General features: G+C 36.9%; 1 pseudogene; it reads left to right on the forward strand.

Moving 5' to 3' along the window:
* The first annotated feature begins 7584 nt into the window (after nt 1-7584).
* The window catches only part of LOC122625749, a 36020-nt pseudogene continuing 26047 nt past the window's right edge, over nt 7585-17557 (forward strand).

Below are 17557 nucleotides of genomic sequence, written 5' to 3' on the forward strand. Positions count from 1 at the left end.
ATGTCTCAGGAGTCAGTATGCTTATTCTCAACTTTCTACCTTTTGTAGTTCCTGAGATCTCGACGTTCATACGGACGGACAGACGGACAGACAGACGGACAGACAGACGGACAGAAAGACGGACAGACGGACAGACAGACGGACAGACAGACAGACGGACGGACAGACGGACATGGCCAAATCGACTCTGCTATTGATCCTGATCAAGAATATATATACTTTATATGGTCGGAAACGCTTCCTTCTGCCTGTTACATACTTTTCAACGAATCTAGTATACCCTTTTACTCTACAAGTAACGGGTATAAAAATATCTGAATGAACTTTATTATAAAATTATAATTGTTATACTTAATTATTGTCAAAACTTTAGTATTAAAACTGTAACTACCTCTTAAGTAGATGAGAAGGAAATAAGATCTATCAACGTAGTATCTGCTAAAGATATAAAGATGCGGCAAGTATTTCTGCGCCTGGGTACTGAAACGACGAACTGAATAATATCTGCCATCAGACGCCATCCAGAGTGCGTTCAACAAATACGTTTTGATGGTCAACCAGTTCAACCAACATCAGCATCATCGTCGTCAACAAGTCGACGGCTACAATAAAGATGTTTTCCAAGTTCGCTACGATCATCTCCAGAACCTTGTTGCGAACCCATGACATGGAGAATCAACAGCATTTACGAACTTCTTGGATCATCCAGATATGCAGAGCTGCCTTCCGATCGATGGTTTACCGCAGTACCAAGTTGGTAGTATGGGAACTTAGTGGCAATGAGTAAGCTGTAAGCACAACCAATGTTACCCGTAAGATCCGCTTTCAAATAGATTTGCCAATTGTAAAAAGTCTGTGGACAGCCTTCGTCTTAGAAGGGGAGGAGTTAACACAATCACCAAACTATTTATAGATCGAGCTTTACCTATAAGAAACTGTACCTTGTTATTGTAGATTAAGCTTTAGAGATAAGAACTCTTGTTATACTTAAGTCAGTCGATTTTGGGAGTTTGGAAGCGTCGGTCATCGCCACGTACCTACAATTCGCCTCATTAAGTGCAGACCGCACAAGCCCTGTCATAATTTGTATAACTACTCGAATAAATACATATATTCAAATACTTAAAATTATAACTGGTATACTAGATTCGTTGAAAAGTATGCAACAGGCAGAAGGAAGCGTTTCCGACCATATAAAGTATATATATTCATGATCAGGATCAATAGCCGAGTCGATTTGGCCATGTCCGTCTGTCCGTCCGTATGAACGTCGAGATCTCAGGAACTACAAAAGCAAGAAAGTTGAGATTAAGCATACAGACTCCAGGGGCATAGACGCAGCGCAAGTTTGTTGATTCATGTTGCCACGCCCACTCTAACGCCCACAAACCGCCCAAAACTGCCACGTCCACACTTTTGAAAAATGTTTCGATATTTTTTCATTTTTATATTAGTCTTATAAATTTCTAACGATTTGCAAAAAAACTTTTTGCCACGCCCTCTCTAACGCCCACAAACCGCCCAAAGCTGCCACGCCCACACTTATGAAAAATGTTTTGATATTTTTTCATTTTTGTATTAGTCTTGTAAATTTCTATCGATTTGCCAAAAAACTTTTTGCCACGCCCACTCTAACGCCCACAAAACCGCCAAAAACTGTATGTGCTGAAGACTCTCCTTCGCACTTTGAATAGCTGAGTAACGAGTATCAGACTATAGCGTTCTCTCTTGTTTAGATTGGAAAACATGGTCAAAAAGTGCAATTTTTTTCAAATCGCTGCCATTTTTTTCAAATTTTAAAAAAAAGTTTGTGTCATGTCATAGTCAACGTTCTTAAAATTAAGTAAAAAAAAATTTTTTTTTGTTTCATGGTTCTGAAGCTGAATTCTATTATTATTTTGCTTTTGAATTTAATAAAGTGTTCTTTATTATAAAAAATTAAGTTGAAAGGCGTCTGCCTTATTCAGCCGTCATTCTTGGTCTGATTTATATTTTAAGGTTTTCATATATCTTAACCTAATGCCGCGCAACTGCGCTGCCAGCGAGACCGGCAGAGGATCGCTAAGAGTAGCGATCAAGCGGGAGAATCGTATGCGCACATATTCTCACGCATAATTATGCTGACACTGCACATGACATGTAATTTTCTTTATTTTTTTTTTATACCATGTATGGTTTTGTCTTTTTAAAAGTCTTTAATCTATCCCTATGAACGGTTTGATCCTTATTTTGAGTGCTTTTAATTATTATATTATCCCTATCATCTACTCCTGTTACTGTAAACGGACCTACATATACTTGGTCCAATTTATGGCCAGTTTCATTTCTAAGTAGTACCTTATCTCCAATATTGATTTCAAAATCTACAACTTCCTTATCTCAGTATTCCTTACTTTATGTTTTTCTAACAAAATTCTTGCTCTTTTATAAGCATTTTCTAATCTAAGCATAGACCCTTTTGCATAGTCATCGACATGACACAGAGGAGAAATTTTATCTACCTTATTAAAATGTTCTGGCAAATTGCTTTGTTTGCCAAAAACTTATTCATATGGACAATAACCATGTGCCATAGAAGGGCTAGTGTTAAAAAAAAAAAGAAATATTGAAGCCATACGTCCCAATCAGTTTTGTCAACTGATTTATATAACGTATTCATATATATGACTTCTTTCAATTGTTCCAACTGTCTGGTGGTGGTGGTGGTTATATTGTCTATTTTATAATATTTGCACAGGGGACTAATTACAGAATTTTTATACACAGTTCCCATGTCCGAAATGAACGTCTTCATTGGACCGTACCTTAGCATACAAGATACAAACATAGCCTTTGCGGGAGTATTGGCCTTTTTGTTTGGTACTGCTATGGCAACGATATAAATATTTTGTTAGATCATATATTAATGTAATAGCGTATTCATTATCATTTTCAGACTTCGGTAATTCCCCTATTGTATCTACTATTACTGTGTCAAAAGCATACATACAGCATATAGCTTTCATTTATTTTTCATTATTCATTCATCGGCTTGAGAAGCGCTACTCTTAGAGTTTGTAAAATTCTATTGCCCATTAATATGAAATTATCAATTGAAACATGTTCAAAGATTTTTTCATGCGGTACCAATTTAAGTTGAGTGAGATTATATACACCGGCCTGCGATTCAAGCCTTTGGAAAAACTGGAAAAACCTAAGTCCAGAATTCTATTAGTTTACAAATCACCAACATTTATTCTTGCAATGATTTTATTACCTTGTTTGAAATAACATAGGCTTTCATTAGAGTACAAGGCCATTACTTTTCGTACATCGTCATTTTTAATGTCTTCATATATGTACGTTGGGCTTTGAAGCTATTTCCAGATTTTGCCTAAGCAAAATTTCTTGTTCTTTATCTGTATCTGCGCGGATATTGTTTTGTCTACTTTGTTGCCTGGTAGTGACTTTCAGGACTTGTTTTTTGTACATTTTGTAGTTCTTTGATTATTATTCTGGACCCCTTACATATTCGACAGTAAAATCGTATTCTGCTAGTTCTAGTCGCATTCTTGCTAGCTTTGATCTTCGATTGACCATTGAAAATAAATAAGTTAGAGGCCTGTGATCGGTTTTCCCGGTAAAGTGCTTGCCATTAATATATGTTCGAAAATGTACTTTCGCCCAATGAATTGCTGTTAGTTACAGTTCCGTAACGCTTTTATTACTTTCTCCCTTTGCAAATAATCTTGATGCATAGACCATGGGGAGTTGAACTCCGTTGTGGTTTTTTGTTAAAACCGCGCCACAAGCTTGTTTACTTGTATTACTAATTACGCAAACTTCTTTGCTGCAGTCTGGATATTGCAACAAGGTGGTTTGCATGAGCTTTACTTTAAGGTACTGGAATGCTTTTTCGCATTCACTTGTCCATTCCAAAGGAATATTGTGGTGGAAAATTCTTTGACGGTTGTTCCAATACAATTTTTTCTCTATTCTCTGGAGTTGTCGTTGTCTGGGCAATTTCGTAGTTTGATAGAGACTCAAAAAGTAGACAACATGGGATCTAGCTGGTAGAAATATGGAATTATTACCCGAAGAGTTTGTAATAGGCATTCAAATTGGGAAACTTCAATTATTCGGTCTAAATACAAATTTATCTTTTTCAAGTTTGTAATCAAGCTTGCAATTGAATGTTTTAATAAAATCAAAACCTACAAATTCATCACATTGTAATGCAAATTTAGAGTCAACCAAATGAAAACTGTGTGGAATTATGTATCCTCCAGTTTGCAATTCTATAAAGGCTAGGCCATTGGAGTTGATAACGCCCTCTCCTATGCCTTGTATATTAATGGCATTGTCTTCGTCAATGTCTTCAAACGTGTCTGAATTTTCCTTAAGAAGCGAAATGTCCGCTCTTGTATCTAACAAAAACGTAAGAGTTTTTGTTGCGCTTGTGTTAGAGAATATGTAATAGATCTGTTGAGAGTGAAATTAACGACATAAACGTGTAGTGCTGAGCATCTAAGGGTTGATTGGAGTTTTCCGAGTTGCTTTGAGCAGCTCGGAAATTAATATTTCTGTTTTGGCCATCACGATAGTTGCCTTTTCTACTACTTTGGCCTTGGTTGTGATGTCTTTGGTTTTAGTACTGACCATTGTACTGATCATTGTACCCATTGTTCTAATTATAAATATAGTTATTGTATCCATTATTGTATTGACCTCGGCCATGGCGGGAATTGCCCCTGCCGCGGTTTTGGCCATTAAATTTTTTTTTTGTATTTGGAAATTTAATCCCACAAGGGGATTTTGAAGCAATTAAGTTTTCTGGCCATTAATTAAAATTTAAATGGTTACGCCGAAGGGCGGATAGACGTGAATATGAATATATGTATATATTCATATTTTTCTGGTCATAAATTGAAAAGGGCGTGGATTTACAATTTTTAGGTAGCCCTACCTATTAAAATCTGACCCGCAGCTAGAAACAGCTTGGCGTCCAACAACAAAATTTAATTAACAAAATATTGTAATGTGAAAAAATAATTTTTTTTTGTATAGATATATTTTTTTGTTAATTTACGTTGGGCGTTCTATAAAACGCCATCGGTCATATATGGTGTGGTCATCTGGATTATTGATGGGGGGCCGGTGCAGGGGCACAGGCATCCGAATTGCTGATGGCTCACGGGCATCAAAATTACTGATGGGGGACGGTACAGGGGCACAGGCATCTGAATTCTTATTGGGGGCCGATGCAGGTTTACATGCATCTGAATAACGCAGGGGCACTGGCATCATAATTTCATCTGGTATCGAGGATTTCTTCCGTGGTTTCTTAAAGATTTCGCACTGCACATTCAGATGTATAATCCAACTTATGTCACGGTCACCATGTTTAGATAATTATTATTCATTTGGTTTTGAGTTTAATAAAGTGTTTTTTATTATAAAAAATTAAGTTGAAAGGCGTCTGCCTTATTCAGCCGTCATTCTTGGTCTGATTTACATTTAAAAGCTTTCATATATCTTAACCTAATGCCGCGCAACTGCGCTGCCAGCGAGACTGGCAGAGGATCGCTGAGTGTAGCGATCAAGCGGGAGAATCGTATGCGCACATATTCTCACGCATAATTATGCTGACACTGCACATGACTATTCTATTTTTTTAAATTCAAACCTTTGTCAAAAATATATTCATATATACAATAACTGTACATATATGGTTTTGATTTTTTTTCATGCATATATGATGTACGTGTGTACATATGTATGCATGTTTGAAAATTTATAATAATACTTACAACTATAAAAATTGAGCACTCCTTCTCTCTGGCTAAAAAAAAAAATGAAGAGAGAATTGGAGCCAGCTCTAGAGCCTGCACAAAAAGTTCGTGTGCAAAAAATAAAATCGTATGTGTGGAGGTACTCATCTTGTTATTCTAGTATCTTTGGTTCGAAGGTGATATATTGCTCCAATTAAATTTTCGAACCCAGAGTAAGCGATTACACATTGTTTTATTTATTTTCGCGCCAACACTTTAAACAGTCTTCTGTTATAAGAGGCTCAATATTATTATTATTATAACAATAATAATAAAAATAATGAACAAAAAATGAAGAAGAAATATACCAAATACCTAACATTTTATAAAATTTCAATGAAGTATCAAAATGCCAATCGAATTCTTGCGTGAGTTCGTCCGGTAAGAATAGGCTCATGTCGAAATGCTTCGTTAAATCGACAAATTTTTTTATATTGTAGAGCACCTGGGAATTGCTTTGGCTCCATGCCTATTTGGCTGAATTGAAAATTTTAAGCAATTTATCAGTATCAACAGCCGAGCCGATATGCATAACCTGTATGTCCGTTTCTATTGAAACCGTTGCATGAAACTCTGTCAAAAATCATCTCTCTATTGCAGGGTAGAAATATGAAAAAATATTTACCTTACAATACAATATACAATTCAGGTCTAAATATCATTAATATCAGACTACTTGTTCATATAGCACCTATACCTATATGAACCGTCGGAAGATTAATTGGAAATATTTGAAAAAATGTCGTTGATTTTTTATCATAAAATGCTCTTGTGCCCCAGGTTTTTTTTTTATAAATATATTATTATCGCAGGGAATCTAAACTTCTGAATATCGAATCAAGTTTACTTTCTTGTTCAGATTCTTCTTCAGAGCTTCTCTTCGAAGCTGTGCCTTTTAAGACTTTCTGTTAAATCAGTGCAAATGAATCGGAAACGCACTTTAAATTATTTTTAATTGTATGTTACAGCACATATTGTCTATTGAATTTTCTATAAGTCTTCTGGGACGAGACTCCATTAAATGTATAGGGTTACAAATTAAAGTTTTAACTCAAGTTGCACATTTAAAATTATTAAGATAAGTGTTTTAATAAACAATATCACTTTATCTATAAGAATTGTGCATGACCGTTTTGGACGCTCTTTGGGGTTGGGGTAGTATCTTTAGAAATTGGCAATTAAATTCAAAAAAGGCAAAGTGTGAGCGTGACAGTTTTGGACGGATTTTGGGCGTCAGAGTGGACGTGGCCAAATGTCATAAGCCTATCTTTAGAAATTGGCAAGAAAAATAATAAAATGTAAAAAAAAGAATATTTTTGATGGGCCGTGATGACCGTTAAAATGGAATCTATGTTTCTAGAATCTACATTCTTAGTCCTAACTTTCTTTCTTTTAAAGTTCTCGAGATTACAGCGTTTATGCGGACAGCTGGACTTTACGAGAAGGGATTTAAAACAAAGTTTTGTTGTGTGTTTTTGGTTCTGCTCCTCTTAGGCATTCGTGTAAGAATTAAAAACTTTATGATAAGACGCCTTCACAAAGAGTCCTGCCACATATTGGCTTCTCGCTTTCTCATAGCTGTTGGACGGAAACATCCAGTTAATTTACGACACTTGGAATCTGTGTGAGTAGCTTTCGAAAAAAAAAATATATAGAACTCTTCGGACTCAGTAATTTTTCGCTCTCCTGGATTCATTCGCATCTTTTTTTTTTTAAAATGTATAAGTATAAATAGAAGCGTCCTCAGCTCAACCACCTACAGTTCTTCATTGATCGCACATGTGAAAGGTTGTTAACGCCTCGAGCAACTGAGTAAGGGCTTGCATAGAAAAGTAAGGAATTGGTAGGTTTTTTTCTAAAAGTGTGCATATAGTTCATATCCGTGACTTGATGGCAAGTGTACTTATATTGATACGTTACTACCAACGAAAATGTCTACAGACGTACGTGAAGAACATAAGAAATAGTGGATTATTGCAAGATAAAAGTTTGTAAAGGAAGACAAGTCAGTAAAATACTTGATCAACCACAAAAATAAAAGAAATAAAAAATTCCCTGTTGTTACATCGTGAAAGCAAAACGAGGATATAAACACTATTTAAAGTTCTTGGCGTTCAATGAACTCCCACAAACAACCGAAACCCGACTTGGTTCCCTGCCTCAGTAACTCAAAACTTGTTAAACCTCTTTTTGATTTTCGTTTTTTTTTAACTCTCCCCTTTGCTTCTTACTGCCTCTTGTTATAAATGGATTCGCGGTCGTAAATGGTCTGGGATCACGAAAAATAATTTAAAATAATTTGACACCAAATAAACAAACCGGTTTATATTAGCTAAATAATTATTTGTTCTGAAAAGAAAATAAGTTGAAGAAAAAATATTTGTATGGTAACAAAAGGAGTTAAAAAATAGTATTCTTATTTATTTCAATAGTCTCTTATGCCAAATAAGAATAGAATAATAAATCAGTAACACCCGCACTAGCTCACAATTATATAAAAATATCTGAACCATTTATTTATTCATAGTTAAGAACCAAAGCAAGAAGGATAAGCAGCAATGGCAACATAGGATTTATATTACGTGAGTAAGACATCATTATTATACCCGTTACTCGTAGAGTAAAAGGGTATACTAGATTTGTTGAAAAGTATGTAACAGGAAGAAGGAAGCGTTTCCGACCATATAAAGTATATATATTCTTGATCAGGATCAGTAGCCGAGTCGATTTGGCCATGTCCGTCTGTCTGTCCGTCTGTCCGTCCGTCTGTCCGTCCGTATGAACGTCGAGATCTCAGGAACTACAAAAGCTAGAAAGTTGAGATTAAGCATACAGACTACAGGGGCATAGACGCAGCGCAAGTTTGTCGATTCATGTTGCCACGCCCACTCTAACGCCCACAAACCGCCCAAAACGGCCACGTCCACACTTTTGAAAAATGTTTCGATATTTTTTCATTTTTATATTAGTCTTATAAATTTCTATCGATTTGCCAAAAAACTTTCAAATATCAAAACATTTTTCATAAGTGTGGGCGTGGCAGCTTTGGGCGGTTTGTGGCCGTTAGAGAGGGCGTGGCAAAGAGTTTTTTTGCAAATCGTTAGAAATTTATAAGACTAATATAAAAATGAAAAAATATCGAAACTTTCTAGCTTTTGTAGTTCCTGAGATCTCGACGTTCATACGGACGGACAGACGGACTGACGGACGGACAGACGGACATGGCCAGATCGATTCGGCTATTGATCCTGATCAAGAATATATATACTTTATATGGTCGGAAACGCTTCCTTCTGCCTGTTACATACTTTTCAACGAATCTAGTATACCCTTTTACTCTACGAGTAACGGGTATAAAAAGTGGAATCTTTAAAATTCATTCTTAAAATGGGGTATATTGTTTATACATTGATAAATAGTATAGAAGTACGTAGTCGATCCCTTCGAAGCTAGTACTACTATCGTATGTGTTAATCTTAGTTTTGTAAATTGTGTCGATATTTTTGATAAATAAATATATAAATGAATTGATTAAACTTTATTGAAACGATAGCTGCACAGCGCCTCCTTTAATTCGTTTTCCTACGTACATATTACTGTATCATACTGTACACATTACTGTCTTCTACCTTCAAAGCGAACGGTCGTGTTTTTTTTTCTGCGCTCCGAATTTATTTTTGTTTTTGCCAAATCCAGCAGGGGTTTTAAATACATTTTTGAATAATTTAATTTCCTACTTAGTACTAGTTAAATTTCCGTTCGCTTCGCGGTTGAATCTTTTGTGATTTGTGCATTATTTAAATAGGCTAGATCACTGCCCCATCCTCATCCTCACCCTCCTCTTCTACTTCTACTTCTTCCTCTTCAAAAACCTATAATCTAGCCTCACTATCTGTTATCAAAATGTAAGAGGCTTGTGTAGTAAGCTAACTAATTTGTATTCAGATAGCCCTTCCTTTGCATCCTATATTATTGTGTTTACAGAGACTTGGTTAAAACCAGAGATACTTAACTCTGAAGTTTTCCTAGGTATGTACACAGTATACAGGCATGATCGTCCCTCCAGGCGGGGAGGTGGAGTCCTAATTGCTGTTAGGTCTACCCTCACGTCAGAGGAGGTGCTTTTTGACGAGTTCCGTAACGTAAAATTCATACGCGTAAAGCTGTCATTTTTTGATAGCTCTGTTTATATTACGTGCTCTTACATTCCGCCGTCTGAATTTTCTTAATATATTAACTATTTTTCCGCTATCCAATCCGTTTCAAATAGACTGTCCGATAGGGACCAACTGGTTGTTCTAGGTGACTTTAATATACCAGGCACTACGTGGTCCACAGAAGAACAGTCAAATATTCTCCTGCCTATATCACTGCATGACTTCATTGGAAATTTTATAAATATGTAAAGTATCCAATTAGGTTTCCGCATGTTAGTAGACTACCCATACTATATAGTCGTCCGATATTGATACGTTTTAAGCCGATGGTAAATAATATGGTGTTTACCGAATTAGAAAGAATTATAATTGAAGCAAACAAAACTGTGATTTCTTTTTATACTAGATTCGTTGAAAAATAAGTAAAAGGCAGAAGGAAGCGTTTCCGACCATATAAAGTATATATATTCTTGATCAGGATCAATAGCCGAGTCGTTTTTTGGCGGTTTTGTGGGCGTTAGAGTGGGCGTGGCAAAAAGTTTTTTGGCAAATCGATAGAAATTTACAAGACTAATACAAAAATGAAAAAATATGAAAACATTTTTCATAAGTGTGGGCGTGGCAGCTTTGGGCGGTTTGTGGGCGTTAGAGAGGGCGTGGCAAAGAGTTTTTTTGCAAATCGTTAGAAATTTATAAGACTAATATAAAAATGAAAAAATATCGAAACATTTTTCAAAAGTGTGGACGTGGCCGTTTTGGGCGGTTTGTGGGCGTTAGAGTGGGTGTGGCAACATGAATCGACAAACTTGCGCTGCGTCTATGCCCCTGGAGTCTGTATGCTTAATCTCAACTTCTCATCTCTAGCTTTTGTAGTTCCTGAGATCTCGACGTTCATACGCACAGACGGACATGGCCAGATCGACTCGGCTACTGATCCTGATCAAGAATATATATACTTTATATGGTCGAAACACTTTCTTCTGCCTGTTACATACTTTTCAACGAATCTAGTATACCCTTTTACTCTACGAGTAACGGGTATAAAAACAAGAGAAAATGCTATAAACGAGTTCCCAGACGAACCGTTACTTAGCTTGTGGAAGGGCAAACAAGAAATTTTCACATTATTTTAGCATATTGATAGATATAGGGAAAAAAATCAATTAAATTAAAAAAGTTTAAAAAAGTTATAAATGTTTGGGCGTGGCAGTATTTGGCGGCTTGTGGCCGTAAGAGTAGGCGTGGCAAAAAGATTTTTGGCAAATCGAGAGCAATTTACGAGACTAACAAAAGTGTGAAAAATATATAAACATTTTTCAAAAGTGTTGGCGTGGCAGTTTTGGGCGGCTTGTGGGCGTTAGAGTGGGTGTGGCAAAAAGTTTTTCTGCAAGTCGATAAAAGTTTACAAGACTAATAAAAAAATTAAAAAAATCAAGACATTTTTTTAAAAATGGTGGCGTGGCAGTTTTGACCGGTTTGTGGTCGTCGGAGTGGGCGTGCTAACATGGGTCATCTTGCGCTGCGTCTATGTCTCTAAAGTTTGCTATAGTTCCTGAGATCTCGACGTTCATACGGACGGACAGACAGACAGACGGACATGGCCAGATCGATTCGGCTATTGATCCTGATCAAGAATAGAAATACTTTATATGGTCGGAAACGCTTCCTTCTGCCTGTTATATACTTTTTACTCTTTTTTCTACGATTAACGGGTATAATAAGGCTGACGGCAGAGTGCGCGCGAGATGCGAAGTATATTGAGATAATAATAATAATAATAGAATTTAAAAAAAAAATTAAGTGCGAGCATGCCAATATTGTGCGTTACAGTGGCACAGATTTTTCTTGGCATGTTCATAGAAGTTTGCAGGACAAATATCAATATGAAAAACAAAATTGAGCATTTTTCTACGGTGAGGGATTGGCAGTTTAGTCGTGCATGCTTAGTCGTAATATTTTAGCTTTTATTAACGATCCCGAAGACCCCGGACGGAAGGCCGGACCGTCAGACGGACATGGTCCGATCGAGTCGGCTAGACATCGTGATAAAGAATATATATACCTTATACTCGTAGTCGAAACGCTTAAGTCTACCTGTTAAATACTTTTTAAGAATCTAGTACACGAAGAAAACCCAAAATGTAATTGCAAAAACTGTTCCAAAATTACCCACGCAAACAAAGAATGTTGACAGGCCCCTTAATAAAATAATTGTAAAAACCACCACCATTCCATAGACAAAATACCTTATCTTTATTACAGCAAAGGAACTTATGAACAAGTAACTTAAGAACGAAGCACATACAATACCATAAAACATACACGCAAAACACTCATACAGGCTAAAATACGATCGTAGTTTAAAGAAATGCTAATGCGCTATAGAAAATGGTAAAAAGGCAAATCCATACGCAAAATCGAACTAACCATTGCTCTTCAAAAGTACAACACCAGCATAACAATTATTTATTTTACATTGCATGATTAATTTGTAAAACTAAGGTACAGGATAGATATCAGCCATAGCTACAGTGGTTTTCGGCTGAGAAAGAATAACATATTTTTGGCATAAGGATAGATTGGCCAAAAATAATAAAATTTAAAAATCAACCAATTTTCACAGGTGAGGGAGCGACAGTTTTGGGCGGTTACAGTGGGCGTGCCACAACAATTTCTGACATACCGATATAAAATGGCCATACAGTTTTTTACGTTTGATAGGGCGTTGCAACTTCAGGAAACAAAGTTGCGCTGCGTCTTTGTCTCTGGAATCACAACGTTTTAGCTTTAAAAGTTCCAGAAATCGCGGCGTTCATACGGACGGACAAACGGACATAGCCCGATCGACTTGCTTGTGACCCTGATCAGGAATATATATACTTTTTAGGGTCGGAAATGCTTCTTTCTACCTGTTACATACTTTCAACGATCTGGTGTACCCTTTTACTCTACAAGTAAAAATCAAATACATAGACTTCGACTTGGTGTAACTTCAAGTGTAACAGAAGCACGTTCTCGACCCCAACACAATTCGCAACTGCGCTCTATGCAAATAAACACCAGCAAACATGGAACACTTTGTGGAAACATACCCAAACCCTACAACAAACAAGAGAGAACGCTATAGTCGAGTTCCCCGACTATCTGATACCCGTTACTCAGCTAGTGGAAGTGCGAAGGAGAAATTTCAGCACTGACAGTTGTTGGCGGTTTGTGGGCGTTAGAGTGGGCGTGGCAAAAAGTTTTTTGGCAAAGCAATAGAAATTTTCAAGACTAATTAATAAATGAAAAAATATCAAAACAGTTTTTAAAAATGTGGGCGTGACAGCCTTGTGCGGTTTGTGGGCGTTAAAGTGGGCGTGGCAAAAAGTTTTTTGGCAAATCGATAGAAATTTACAAGACTAATACAAAAATGAAAAAATATCAACACATTTTTAAAAAATGTGGGCGTGACAGTTTTGGGCGGTTTGTGGGCGTTAGAGTAGGCGTGGCAACATGAATCGACAAACTTGCGCTGCTTCTATGTCTCTGGAGTCTGTATGCTTAATCTGAACTTTTTAGCTTTTGTAGTTCCTGAGATCTCGACGTTCATACGGACGGACAGACGGACGGACAGACGGACGGACAGACGGACGGACAGACGGACGGACAGACGGACAGGCGGACATGGCCAGATCGATTCGGCTATTGATCCTGATCAAGAATATATATACTTTATATGGTCGGAAACGCTTCCTTCTGCCTGTTACATACTTTTCAACGAATCTAGTATACCCTTTTACTCTACGAGTAACGGGTATAAAAAGTGGAATCTTTAAAATTCATTCTTAAAATGGGGTATATTGTTTATACATTGATAAATAGTATAGAAGTACGTAGTCGATCCCTTCGAAGCTAGTACTACTATCGTATGTGTTAATCTTAGTTTTGTAAATTGTGTCGATATTTTTGATAAATAAATATATAAATAAATTGATTATACTTTATTGAAACGATAGCTGCACAGCGCCTCCTTTAATTCGTTTTCCTACGTACATATTACTGTATCATGCTTTACACATTACTGTCTTCTACCTTCAAAGCGAACGGTCGTGTTTTTTTTTCTGCGCTCCGAATTTATTTTTGTTTTTGCCAAATCCAGCAGGGGTTTTAAATACATTTTTGAATAATTTAATTTCCTACTTAGTACTAGTTAAATTTCCGTTCGCTTCGCGGTTGAATCTCTTGTGATTTGTGCATTATTTAAATAGGCTAGATCACTGCCCCATCCTCATCCTCACCCTCCTCTTCTACTTCTACTTCTTCCTCTTCGAAAAACTATAATCTAGCCTCACTATCTGTTATCAAAATGTAAGAGGCTTGTGTAGTAAGCTAACTAATTTGTATTCAGATAGCCCTTCCTTTGCATCCTATATTATTGTGTTTACAGAGACTTGGTTAAAACCAGAGATACTTAACTCTGAAGTTTTCCTAGGTATGTACACAGTATACAGGCATGATCGTCCCTCCAGGCGGGGAGGTGGAGTCCTAATTGCTGTTAGGTCTACCCTCACGTCAGAGGAGGTGCTTTTTGACGAGTTCCGTAACGTAAAATTCATACGCGTAAAGCTGTCATTTTCTGATAGCTCTGTTTATATTACGTGCTCTTACATTCCGCCGTCTGAATTTTCTTAATATATTAACTATTTGTCCGCTATCCAATCCGTTTCAAATAGACTGTCCGATAGGGACCAACTGGTTGTTCTAGGTGACTTTAATATACCAGGCACTACGTGGTCCACAGAAGAACAGTCAAATATTCTTCTGCCTATATTACTGCATGACTTCATTGGAAATTTTATAAATATGTAAAGAATTCAATTAGGTTTCCGCATGCTAGTAGACTACCTATACTATATAGTCGTCCGATATTGATACGTTTTAAACCGATGGTAAATAATATGGTGTTTACCGAATTAGAAAGAATTATAATTGAAGCAAACAAAACTGTGATTTCTTTTTATACTAGATTCGTTGAAAAATAAGTAAAAGGCAGAAGGAAGCGTTTCCGACCATATAAAGTATATATATTCTTGATCAGGATCAGTAGCCGAGTCGATTTGGCCATGTCCGTCTGTCTGTCCGTCTGTCCGTCCGTCTGTCCGTCCGTATGAACGTCGAGATCTCAGGAACTACAAAAGCTAGAAAGTTGAGATTAAGCATACAGACTACAGGGGCATAGACGCAGCGCAAGTTTGTCGATTCATGTTGCCACGCCCACTCTAACGCCCACAAACCGCCCAAAACGGCCACGTCCACACTTTTGAAAAATGTTTCGATATTTTTTCATTTTTATATTAGTCTTATAAATTTCTAACGATTTGCAAAAAAACTCTTTGCCACGCCCTCTCTAACGCCCACAAACCGCCCAAAGCTGCCACGCCCACACTTATGAAAAATGTTTTGATATTTGAAAGTTTTTTGGCAAATCGATAGAAATTTATAAGACTAATATAAAAATGAAAAAATATCGAAACATTTTTCAAAAGTGTGGACGTGGCCGTTTTGGGCGGTTTGTGGGCGTTAGAGTGGGCGTGGCAACATGAATCGACAAACTTGCGCTGCGTCTATGCCCCTGGAGTCTGTATGATTAATCTCAACTTCTCATCTCTAGCTTTTGTAGTTCCTGAGATCTCGACGTTCATACGCACAGACGGACATGGCCAGATCGACTCGGCTACTGATCCTGATCAAGAATATATATACTTTATATGGTCGGAAACGCTTCCTTCTGCCTGTTACATACTTTTCAACGAATCTAGTATACCCTTTTACTCTACGAGTAACGGGTATAAAAAGTGGAATTTTTAAAATTCATTCTTAAAATGGGGTATATTGTTTATACATTGATAAATAGTATAGAAGTACGTAGTCGATCCCTTCGAAGCTAGTACTACTATCGTATGTGTTAATCTTAGTTTTGTAAATTGTGTCGATATTTTTGATAAATAAATATATAAATGAATTGATTAAACTTTATTGAAACGATAGCTGCACAGCGCCTCCTTTAATTCGTTTTCCTACGTACATATTACTGTATCATGCTGTACACATTACTGTCTTCTACCTTCAAAGCGAACGGTCGTGTTTTTTTTTCTGCGCTCCGAATTTATTTTTGTTTTTGCCAAATCCAGCAGGGGTTTTAAATACATTTTTGAATAATTTAATTTCCTACTTAGTACTAGTTAAATTTCCGTTCGCTTCGCGGTTGAATCTCTTGTGATTTGTGCATTATTTAAATAGGCTAGATCACTGCCCCATCCTCATCCTCACCCTCCTCTTCTACTTCTACTTCTTCCTTTTCAAAAAACTATAATCTAGCCTCACTATCTGTTATCAAAATGTAAGAGGCTTGTGTAGTAAGCTAACTAATTTGTATTCAGATAGCCCTTCCTTTGCATCCTATATTATTGTGTTTACAGAGACTTGGTTAAAACCAGAGATACTTAACTCTGAAGTTTTCCTAGGTATGTACACAGTATACAGGCATGATCGTCCCTCCAGGCGGGGAGGTGGAGTCCTAATTGCTGTTAGGTCTACCCTCACGTCAGAGGAGGTGCTTTTTGACGAGTTCCGTAACGTAAAATTCATACGCGTAAAGCTGTCATTTTCTGATAGCTCTGTTTATATTACGTGCTCTTACATTCCGCCGTCTGAATTTTCTTAATATATTAACTATTTGTCCGCTATCCAATCCGTTTCAAATAGACTGTCCGATAGGGACCAACTGGTTGTTCTAGGTGACTTTAATATACCAGGCACTACGTGGTCCACAGAAGAACAGTCAAATATTCTTCTGCCTATATCACTGCATGACTTCATTGGAAATTTTATAAATATGTAAAGAATTCAATTAGGTTTCCGCATGCTAGTAGACTACCTATACTATATAGTCGTCCGATATTGATACGTTTTAAACCGATGGTAAATAATATGGTGTTTACCGAATTAGAAAGAATTATAATTGAAGCAAACAAAACTGTGATTTCTTTTTATACTAGATTCGTTGAAAAATAAGTAAAAGGCAGAAGGAAGCGTTTCCGACCATATAAAGTATATATATTCTTGATCAGGATCAATAGCCGAGTCGATCTGGTCATGTCCGTCCGTCTGTCTGCCCGTCCGTATGACCGTCGAGATTTCAGGAACTATAAGAGCTAGAAAATAGAGATTCAGCCATGCAGACTTCAGAGACATAGGCGCAGAGCAAGTTTGTTGTCCCATGTTGCCACGCCCACTCCAACGCCCACAAACCGCCAAAAACTGTCAGTGTTGAAATTTCTTCTTCACACTTTGACTAGCTGAGTCGGGGATAGTCCACTAGATAGTCGGGAAACTCGACTATAGCGTTCCCTCTTGTTTTTTCCTAATATTATATTTTCAATTCATTTTTGGACGTTCATTTTAACATGATAAGATAGTCCGATTTTTTAATAATTGGTGTACACCGAGTATGTTGTACATGATATGGTCGTCCAGTTTGCAATAGTATTGCTCTAATAAAAACTATTAAATTCAAAGTGTTTACCAGGTAATCATATTTATTTTTTT

Source organism: Drosophila teissieri, unplaced genomic scaffold (assembly GCF_016746235.2).
Source record: "Drosophila teissieri strain GT53w unplaced genomic scaffold, Prin_Dtei_1.1 Segkk65_quiver_pilon_scaf, whole genome shotgun sequence".
Classification (NCBI taxonomy): Eukaryota; Metazoa; Arthropoda; class Insecta; order Diptera; family Drosophilidae; genus Drosophila; species Drosophila teissieri.